Source organism: Hylobates moloch, unplaced genomic scaffold, assembly GCF_009828535.3.
Source record: "Hylobates moloch isolate HMO894 unplaced genomic scaffold, HMol_V3 SCAFFOLD_13, whole genome shotgun sequence".
Taxonomy (NCBI): Eukaryota; Metazoa; Chordata; class Mammalia; order Primates; family Hylobatidae; genus Hylobates; species Hylobates moloch.
The window spans coordinates 64,588,881-64,600,264 of record NW_026652288.1 but is presented as its reverse complement, the minus strand read 5'-3'; positions in this window follow the sequence as shown (position 1 = coordinate 64,600,264).

Sequence of the window (11,384 nt, the reverse complement as noted above, 5' to 3'; positions counted from 1 at the left end):
TAATAACACCTGATTAATACCTATTCTACGACAATTATCAGCCTCCTGCAGGTGGCAGAGTTATTTATGCATTCAAATAGGTATCCGTGTAGCTATGGTCACCACAAATCTCTGTCCCTCTAAATAATATTAACCAGGATTTATTTGGTTCTTACTAAGTCCCAGTCATTGTTCTAAGTGTTTGATATGAATTACATCCCTTAGTTCTCATAACAACTTTATGGAGCAAGTAATATTATTATACCCTATATACAGATGGGGAAGTGTGGTAAGCTACCCAAGGTCATGCTTTTAGAAAGTGGTGGGCTGGGATTCAAGCCTAGGTAGTCTGTTTCCAGAGTCATTAGCCTACTGTAATATCCTGCCTTCCCAATAAAGAGGAAGCCCCTGTGTCGTAATCACTGAGTTTAATAAATATGTGTGGAATTGAATTAAATGAAAATATTTTTGGCAAAGAGTCTTGCAACCTCTGTATGTTTTCAACGTACAGTGGGCCCTGATTTCAGGAAAATGTCTGAAAGTGAAACATGCAGGAAAATGACTGGAGGTGAGAAGAACCACATGTAGTATTAGGTTGTCGCAAAAGTAATTGTGTTTTTTGCCATTGCTTTGGCAAAAAACGCAATTACTTTTGCGCCAACCTAATAGAAAGAACTCTGGGTTTAGAATCTAAAACCTGGCTTAAGTCCCACCCATGACACTTAGCAGCTTAGAACCCTTGGGTAAGGAAATTAGGTTCATTGAGTCTCAATTTTTTCATCTGTCAAAGGGAACTAACATTTTTCACCTGTCAAAGAGGACTAATCTGCTTCAAATGGTTGTTGCAAAGGTTAAATAAGGCAATATGGCCAGGCACGGTGGCTCACACCTGTAATCCCAGCACTTTGGGAGGCTGAGGCAGGCGAATCACTTGAGGCTAGGAGTTCAAGGCCAGCTGGGCATAGTGGCTCACATCTGTAATCCTGCTACTAGGGAGGCTGAGGTGGGAGAATCGATTGAACCTGGGAGGCAAGGTTGCAGTGAACTGAGATCATGCCACTGGACTCTAGCTTGGGTGACAGAGCGAGACTCTGTCTCAAATATGTAATATGTTTGTGTGTGTGTGTGTTTCCTTTTTTTTTTTTTTTTTTTTTTGGGATGGAGTTTCACTCTTGTTGCCCAGGCTGGAGTGCAATGGCACGATCTCAGCTCACTGCATCCTCTGCCTCCCAGGTTCAAGTGATTCTTCTGCCTCAGCCTCCCAAGTAGCTGGGATTACAGGCACACGCCATCACGCCAGGCTAATTTTGTATTTTTAGTAGATACAGGGTTTCTCCATGTTGGTCAGGCTGGTCTCGAACTTCTGACCTCAGTTGATCTGCCCGCCTTGGCCTCCCAAAGTGCTGGGATTACAGGTGTGAGCCACCACACCAGGCCCGTGTGTTTTATATATTAAAAAGCATCATACAAATACTTGCTTAATTTAAAATAAAATTATAGAAACTATATGTTTTTTAAAATTACTACAAAAAAATGGAATGGAAAAAGAAAAATATCTTCTTTTCCTTGATTGAAAATATAATTTCAGTTCCAAGGATAATGACTTTGTGGGTCTTCAGCAGACTTTGTATTTTATACATCAGATCTCGCAGTTTCCAACTTGGCAGTTAGACACAGGGTTCAGATTTCAACAGTAGTTTTATTTCAGTGGGGGCATCCGAAGAGGGTGAAGTAGAGGTAGTTTTTCTAACTCTTCTCTAAAACTGAATATTTTAATTTTGATTTATTTAATCATGTTCATGTTCAAACAAAACCTTGCTCCTATAGAAAAGTCTGACTTCCTCTGTTTGCCCCATAGCTGTAATAAAGTCACCCTGAAAATACCTCGTTTGGCTATGAGTCTCAAGTTTAAAAGTTTCGCCTCTTACAGAAGGAAGAGAGTAGAAAAATGGTAACTTTAAAACAGAAATATCTCTGTCCAAAATTGCTGGGACCAAAATGGCATCCTTTATACAATAGACTAAATTTTTTCTTTTTCAATTTGTTTCTTTTTTAGGAAAATGATCATTTCAGGAACTGTGAAGTGTTAAAGAGAGAGTATATTAGAACTATTATGAAGTCACAGGAGAAGCCATATGAGTTGTCAGCGGTTGCTGTCTTTGCTCCTCTTTCTTAACGATGCTGGCTCCCATATCTCAGCTGCAACTAGAATCCTTTCATAGAATTGATGGTGTGCGTGTGTGCGTGTGTGTGTGTGTGTGTGTGTGTAGGGCTTCTCAAAGTAGGAATCATATTCATATTTACCTTACTCTGCATTGTTCATAGAAACGCTCTGGGATCCACATTAGTAGCCCCATAGCCAGCCTCTAGGAGCATCTGGCCAAAACTCCTCCAGGTCCGCTAGAGTCCAGAGGGATTCTGGGTGGATCCTTTGGGCATTCTATAGGAAATTATTTCTGTTTCTCCTATGGCTGATGCAGAGCTTTCTGTCTCTCTCCCCTAAGTGCCTTCCCTACCTGCTACAGAAACTCTATCTTTTCTGAGGCTTCCTGGAACCAAACTTCTCGATTGAATGACATTGACTTCGGATTATGGTTTGAGTGACTTCCCCACTCGAGAGCATCAGCTATCCCATTACTCTTCTCTACCTCAGTGTCTAGGTCCCATCGAGAGTCCCTACACTCTTTGAACCTATAGGCAGTTTTCCTCCTTAGGATCTAAGAGCTGGAGAAACAGGGCCCTTGCCACATCAGTGTTAAACAAGAGGGCTGCCATACTAGGAGCACCCTCTTATAATAAATGACAGAGGGATCTACTATGCCTGGAGGAGGGACATGACACCACCTGTTAGTCACCGCCACTCAGTCATATCTGGGGGCTGGCATGGTAATTAAGTGCTCCATATCATACCATGTTTCCTGTAACCTTTGTTCAGTTCTTAATAATTATATCATGCTTTTTTTTTTTCAACTTAGATAAGAACATATGACAGGTGTATTTGTAAGCAAAGTTCTTTTTTGAAAAAGGATAGGTAATCAATTCATGGGAAACCAATGTTATGAACTCAAAAAAGGAGTTAATATAGGCAATGTTTTCTACTTGTGTTTATATTTTGAAGTTAGAGATTAATGACCTTAACTGGAAGCTTGGGATCATTGCCTTCACAGAGTTCGGAGCACAGTGAGGATATTTTTCTAAGCACCATGCAGGCAAGAGAGACTAAAATGCCAGTTTCTGCTTGTTATTTGCATGGTAAGGCTTGGATCCAGACAGAACCAGAAAAGACAGTTGGGGAAGCTGACTTCATCAAAATCTACATTTCATATTCCTGTCACACAGCCATTTGGAAAGAAAAAAACACACATGAACAAACAAATGAACAGAACCGTTTTCCCATATGTCCTAAGAACCTCCCACTGCATCGTTGTTCTTTTCCTACGCAAATCTCCGTGTGGAAAATATTTTAGGTAGTAGTCAGGCCTATGAATACAAGACAGTGGCAATGCAGGAAAAGATGTATGTTTTACTGCTGCTAAAAATAACTAGAGCAAGCCACACTTCAAGATGACTAATCAGCTCAGTGTTCTCTAATAAAAGCTAATTACTTCCTTCTCTTTAATTGCGTATTTATATTTGTAGCCTTCACTTATTACTGAGGGTTTGATGTAAAAATATCATGGGGGTTGGCTGGTAGAATGTGCCACATGAAATAATATGGTTTGAATGGAAGAATCTTTCTAATTAAAAGATTAATTAGAGAAAAGTGTCTGATACACAGGAAGGCAAACTGGCAGCTTTCAGATCCTGAAGAGTCACATATGCACACTTTAGCTTATTACTGAATGGCTTGAATACAGTTATAAAAGCTAAATAAAGTCTTTATTTTTCTGGGGGTAGTACTGCTTTTAATAAAACTTCAAATTATCTTTGATTCTCTTATTCTTGGTGGAGAAATTTGAATGTGCTTCTTAATAGAATCAAAATACACATATTAAAATGTTAAGATCAAGTACTTCTAAACAACTTTTTGTTTTTCAGTTGTAGAATCTTCTTTATTAAATTCATTTGTTAAATTTACATTTATTCTTTGTTGCTTTCAAAGAAATATCCATGGAAAGTTAAAAATGCAAGGAAACCATGGTTACACTCATCAGAACAGGGTTACAGAATTACTACCATATATCTTCACTATCTTCAGATGATTTATTCTGCATGGTCGATTTCAATTATATGTAGCATAAGGCTACTGTGAGCTAATCACTTATCTATATACAAGGTAACATTAAGTCAGAATTTCTAGAGCTGAAAATCTGGTGCACCAGAGGCTGAACATTTGTGACTGCTAGAGATTCTTATTTTGGAAAGTACCATGATTTGCTCTGTAATGACGGGACTATTCACAGACTGGAAAGTGGCTATCATTCCTGTCCAACGTGGAACTCTACAGTACACATATTTGAGACTAGGGAGGAACAAAAGGAAAATAAATGAGTAGACAATATGTATAAGAAAAGATAAAAGGAATTACGATGGTTTGGTTGGGAGGTGAGAAGGCTAAATGGAAGTTCAATTTTATGAAGCTTCTACTATTGTATTGTCAATATTGGGAGGTGGCCACTTCATGTTTGCAGAACTGTGTCTCCTGAAAGCCATGGCTCCGAAGCCATCTTTAAGGCATTAGGGAGGCAGATTGTGATGGCTAAACTACATTGTGACATGAAATGCCAAGAATGATGGGCTCTTAACAAGCAAGAGTAGATATAAAGAAAGCTACTGGCTTGAATAATGATTTTTGTAGTGACTTAAAGGATTTCATGTCCAAATTTGGATTGTTTCATGTTTATTATTGTTAGCATTACTGGGTGCCTACTAAGTGCATGACATTTTGGGAATATGACAGTGTCATTTAGCTATTTATTTAATGAATATATTCAGGGAATATACAAAATGACAACACTTACTGAGTGTTTTTTGTTAATGTTTTGCTTTTTGTGTATATTAACCCATTCACTCAATATAATTGCCCTGTGAAATAGGTACAATTGTATTTCTCATTTTACAGATAAGGAAACTGTAAAGGCTACATAACCAAAATAACCAAATTACTGACAAAGAATAAATTACTTCTATAAAGTCCCATAAATAGTAAATGGCATAATTTGGATTCAAACCCAGGCATTCTGGCTCTAACACTTGTGCTCTTAATCTCTTAACTATATATGATTATATATATATATACACACACACATATATATACACACATATGCATATATATGGATAAAGAGTAATTTGAAATTTCACATGCAGAATTTGTTCAAATGTAGATGGTCTACAGATGCCTATTCTGAAAGCTGATATTAGTTAATAATTACTATGAGGATAGAATCCTGTGAATTACCTCCTTAATAACGAACAATTATCCCTCCTTCCCTCCTTCTCTCCCTTCCTTCCTTTCCTTCTTTCTTTATTTCAGAAGATTTGTGATTCTTGTTTTGCTTGTGAAACATAGTCTTTATATTTTGAAATAAAACATCCTACCCTCTTTCCTAGTTATTTTAAAGGGTGGTAATTATTGTGATTGTACCTGTCATTGAACTTTGAAGTGTTACTGATTTGGTGGCTCTGGTTCTAATTATAACATAAAACCAAAGAAGGTTTATGACTTCCAAGGATGATAAAGTCTAGAGATAAGGCCTCAGAAGAATATCCTTACCGACAGAAATTCAAACTAGTTAGGATAAATTGTGAGATCTCTCAGTATCATCTACTTTTAGAGATTCTTCATTACTTTGTACTGTCATTCTGTGAACTTTAGCCATACTGACTTCCTTGGGCTATTAAAGCCAAATTAAGGAAAAAAATTCAAACCATATAAAATATAAGCAAAAAATATGACTGTATAAACAAATATTTAGCCAAAACAATACATGTCTAAGTTGTTTGTTTGTTTTGGGAATGAAATAACACTTTATGGTTAAAATTGCAGTTCTCTTTTTATCTTTTCCCAGTCCTAATTCCCTTCTTCCCTTCCCAGAGTTAATGCTGTCACAAATCTGTTGTGCATCTTTTTACATTTTCATATATTTTTCTATTTTTATATGTGAAAACAAACTCTCTCTATATATCTGTATATATATATATAGAGAGAGAGAGTATAATATATAGACAGGGTATATGTATATAGAGAGAGTTTGTTTATATATGTAACAGAGAGATAGAGAGAGAGAGTGTGTGTGTGTGTGTGTATATATATATATATATAGAGAGAGAGAGAGAGGGAGAGAGAGAGAGAGTATTTATGGAGGGTTAGTTTCAGGAACCCCCAATCCCATGGGTACCAAAATCCACAGATGCTCATGTCCTGGATATAAAATGGCGTACTATTAATGTTTGTGTTAATCTACATGTAATCTACACATATCTTCCCATATACTTTAAATCATCTCTAGATTACTTATAATACCTAATACAATGTAAATGCTGTGTAAATACTTGTTTTACTTTATTATTTAGAGAATAATGATGAAAAAAGAAAGTCTGTACATGTTTATCCACGCTTTTCCCTGAATATCTTTTATTCCAGTTGGTTGAATTCATGGATGTGGAACTCACAGATACTGAGGGCTGACTACGTAAATATATTTTGTGCTTTTTTACACATTTGCATAAATATTATGTTATACATGTCGTTTTGGACCTTACTTTTGTATTCAGTAATATTTTATAATATCGAATCCTGATGGTATATAGTTCACACGAATAAAATAAATTTTATTAATGCATCTTCCTAATGGTAGACATGTAGAATCTTTCTAGTTCTTTAGTTCCTATATAGTTTTAAAAATTGTGTTTATAAACATCTTTGCCCTAATTTTTTATCCTTATGCACATGTGAGAAAATTTTTCTGGAACATTTACATAGAAATGGACATGATAGGGAATAAGTGTGTTTTTAATTTTACTAGAAATTGGAAAATTGTTTTCCAATGTAGCTGATCTAATTTACACTACACTCCCATCATAAGTGTATGAAAATTCTGGTTTCTTTACCAATACTCAGATTTTTAAGATTTTGTAAATCTGATAGATGCAAAATGGTATCTCAGAAACTGACTTCCTTTTAAAGTGAATATAAACATACTACGCAATTATCACTAGAATAACTACAAAGTGTTATGAGGTAGGAAATTGAACACTCTTATATAACATGTTCTGCATACTTCTCCATTCGATGAAGGTAACATATTTTATGTAATGAATCTCCTAGTGTTGAACATTTCTTCTTTTCCTTTAGGATAAATTCCTAGAAGTAGCATTCCAGGGTTAAAGAGTATGAATGATTTAAAAAGGGCCAGATAGTAAATATCTTAGGCTTTGTGAGACAGATGATCTCTATTGTAGCTACTGTAATGTGAAAGCAGCTATTATACTATGTAAATGAATGAGTGTGACTGTGCTCCAATAATACTTTATTATGGACACTGAATTTGAATTTTGTGTAATTCTCACATATCACAAAAAGTTACAACTATTCTTTTGATTTTTTTCAACTATTTAAATGCAAAAACCATCCTTATGATAGGTTTGTCAGAGATCTTAATTGCAGATTCTGATAGAATATCAGAACTGGATGAAACCTTAGGAATAAATTAGAGCAACTTCTTCCTTTTAAATATTAAAAAAAATAAGAATTAGAGAGTGTAAAATGTTGACCAAGTTTTCTGCATTATTCATGGAGACAGGGAACATCAATAGTACTGAGTGAGAAGAAAATAATTTCATCACCTAAAGATGAAAAGAACAACCTCAAAACACTTAAAAAGATATGTTTAAAGTAGGTGAAAGGTATGCAAAATTTCTGCATTCTTTCTTTTTTTTTTTAATTTTACTAATTTTGAGAAGGAGTCTCACTCTGTCACCCAGGCTGGAGTACAATGACATGGTCTCGGCTCACTGCAACCTCCGTCCCCTGAGTTCAAGTGATTCTCCTGCCTCAGCCTCCTGAGTGTCTGGGATTACAGGCACCCACCACAATGCCTGGCTAATTTTTGCATTTTTAGTAGAGATGGGGTTTTACCATGTTCACCAGGCTGGTCTCGAACTCCTGATCTCGTGATCCGCCCTCCTTGGCCTCCCAAAGTGCTGAGATTACAGGAATGAGCCACTGCACCCAGCCCAGTTTCTGCATTATTTCTTGCAACTGCATATGAATCTACAATTATCTCAGGAAACATTTCAATTAAAAATAAAGATACGTTTGAGCTAACAAAAATCAAATTTTCTAGAAATCACATCCTGCCCTAGGAAGAAATCAGGAAACAATCTTTCACTCTAAATAGCATTTAAAATGTCTCGTTAGCAATCATTTAATTTCTTGATGTAGAAATCAATGTTATAGCCTGTAACAGTTAACCTCATAGATGCCAAATACTGAAGACAGCACCAAATTTACATACCCTTAGAAATAAGCGTACCAGGGAACTCAATGACTCAAGTCACTGCCCTTTATAAAGCCTGTTAAGGGAAGTTTTATAGCTAACTCTTGTTAAGAATAAACCTGGTCAATGAAGGCCACTCCTAGGACTCTTGAAGCCAACAGGGAAACCTCTGTGCTGCATTCCCTGTTGGCAGTCATGACAGTACTTTGCACTGCAGTAGAACACCTTGTGACCATCTTTATGTGACAAAGGCAAAGATAGAGAAAACTTCAGTCTCTGTGGAAATGCAGTCATGCCTACTACAGTGGGGAAAAGCCCAATTCCAAACCATCTGCAATGGAAATAAAATACCAGATGTCTCTTTGCTATTGGTAGGTCTCCTGTAGAAGACAGGCCTACATGGGATCTCTGAATAGGCCCACATATTTTGGAATTTTTAAATAATATACCAGAGAAGCAAGTACAAAAGGAGGATTTCTTCATACATTGGTTAGAGAGTCTCACAGTTTCCTGCAATCTAAAAATTGATTTAAGAATTGTTTAATTGATCGATGTATTTATCTATTGACTGGTTCATTTATCACACAACATCATTAGGCAGGAGCCATGAACCTTGCCCTGAGCTAAGCACTACATGAAGTTACAAAACTTCATTTCAGGAAGACATAGAAGTATCTGACGTTCTGGGTCCAAATGTGGCTAGGACACAGCCACCTGCAGCAACCAAATTTCCATTCATTAGTTCAACAGTGATAAGGTAGAATAAAGTAACTCGAATATGTTTTAAGCTTCTCTAACGCCTTCCGAAACTGTATGCATAGTCTTTTCTGTTAGGATTCTCTGCATGGATAGAAGGATATTTTGTGTCTCTACAGCAGTGCAGACTCCCAAATAAACTTTCACAAGTTACCTCATTTAAATCTTTCAAACTTCTCTTAAGTAGCCTTGCAGAGTGAATATTGTTTATCATATTTGAGTTTAAGGGACTTACTGATGTTTACCCAGTTCTTGAGGCAACCAGTCATTGAGGCAAGCAGTATAACAGAAATAAAACATGTACTTTGGGCTCAAACTGTCCTGAATTTGAATTCTGTGTTTGCATTTATAACTAGGGCAGCTTGGACAAATTACTCAGCCTCCTTGAGTCTCAGCTTTCTTGTTTGCTAAATAAGAATAATGTCCATTGCAATGAGTTGTTATGAGGATTAAATGAGACAGGTTCTCAGTTTTCTCACTATAGGCTCAGTGTTAGAGGTTAAATTGTGTCACCTTCAAAATTCATATATAGAAGTTCTAACTCATGTACCACAGAATGTGGGCTTCTTTGGAAATAAGGTTATTACAAATGTAATTAGTTAAGATGAGGTCATTAGAGTGGGCCTTAATCCAATAAGACTGGTGTCCTTGAAGGGGAAATGTAGACACAGAGGCATACATACAGGGAGAACACCATGTGAAGATGATGATGCACAGCAGGCTAAGCCCCTTGGGGATGCAGGGCAGGCTTTGCCCAGGAAAGAATTCAAGGGTGAGCTCTGGTGGTGGTAGACAGCAACTTTTATTGAATTGGCAGTAGAGTATCAGCAGAGGTACTGCTCCCTGCAGAGCAGGGCTACCCCATAGGCAATGTGCCCCGAGTAGCAGCTCAGAGGCAGTTCTTCAGGCATATTTATATCTACTTCTAATTATATGCAAAATAAGGGGAAGATTATGCAGAAATTTCTAGAAAAAGGGTGGTAGCTTCTGAGTCATCAGGTCGTTGTCATGGAAAAGGATGGTAACTTCCAGGTGTTGCCATGGCAATGGTAAACTGACATGTCACACTGGTGGGTGTGTCTTACAAAAAGCTGCTTCCACTCCATACCTGTTTTCAAAACTAGTCTTCAATTTGGTCCAGTGTCCAAGCCCTGCCTCCAGAGTCAGATCTTTCCTCCTGAGTTGTTCCTACCTCCTACCTCAAAGGCAAAGATTGAGGTGATGATTCATAAGCCAAGGAATGCCGAGGATTGCTGGCAAACCACCGGAAGCTAGGCAAGAGGACTAGAACAGATTTTCTCACAGCCCTCAGAATCAGCCAACCCCTGACCAAGCTTTGATCTTGGACTTCTGGCCTCCAGAATTGTGAGAATACATTTCTATTACTGGAGCCATCTAGTTTGTAGTACTTTGTTGCAACAGCCCTAGCAAAAGAATACACTCAGGATTCAGTTTTCTCTCTTCAGTGTCAGTTGCTACCTGTCTTGCTTCTGAGCTTTCATACTTTTGTTACTGTTGTTCTCTCCCATGTTCTCCACAGCCTTATGGGCTTATGCTTGAATACAAAACAAAACCCAAACCCTTAGATGTTATTTAAGTGAAGACTTGGGAAGGGATGCATCTAGCTCTTTGCCCTCCATTTGCCATTTTCCCTGGAAGTGTGGTTTTTAAAAATTATTATTTGCAAACACAAATCCTTCCTTTTCTCTCCAGTATTTTCTTAGAGAAACAAAATGCCATTGTTGAAAAAAACAGTTAAAATTTCTCCCAAGGGGCTAGGTTCTGCTTGGAGGAAGAAAGCAAATCATTTTTAATGGGGAGATATCTCACTAACATCTTTCTTCTGTTTAAAATAGATGAAGACAGTTAAAACTCTAGACATGTAGGAGTGACAGGGAAATGAGAGACAGTTGGATTGTCCATATTTTTGCCTAGAGAAGATACTTCTATCTCCCAGGAAGAAGATGCGAACCTGTAAATCTGATTAATGATTGCTGCAATGTCTATTTAGCCAGCAAGTACTCAAAGTCGCAAGTCAGAAAAAAAGCAGAGATATGACGAGGCATATTTAAAAGCCATTTGATAAGGACATGATTACAGGTTTAATAAGATATAAATGACTGAGTGGGTCAGATTTCATTTTGGGTATGTCAACAATTATTGCAGTAAGGATTTCCCAGACTGGAATTAATTGAAGTTGTTATTTTAACA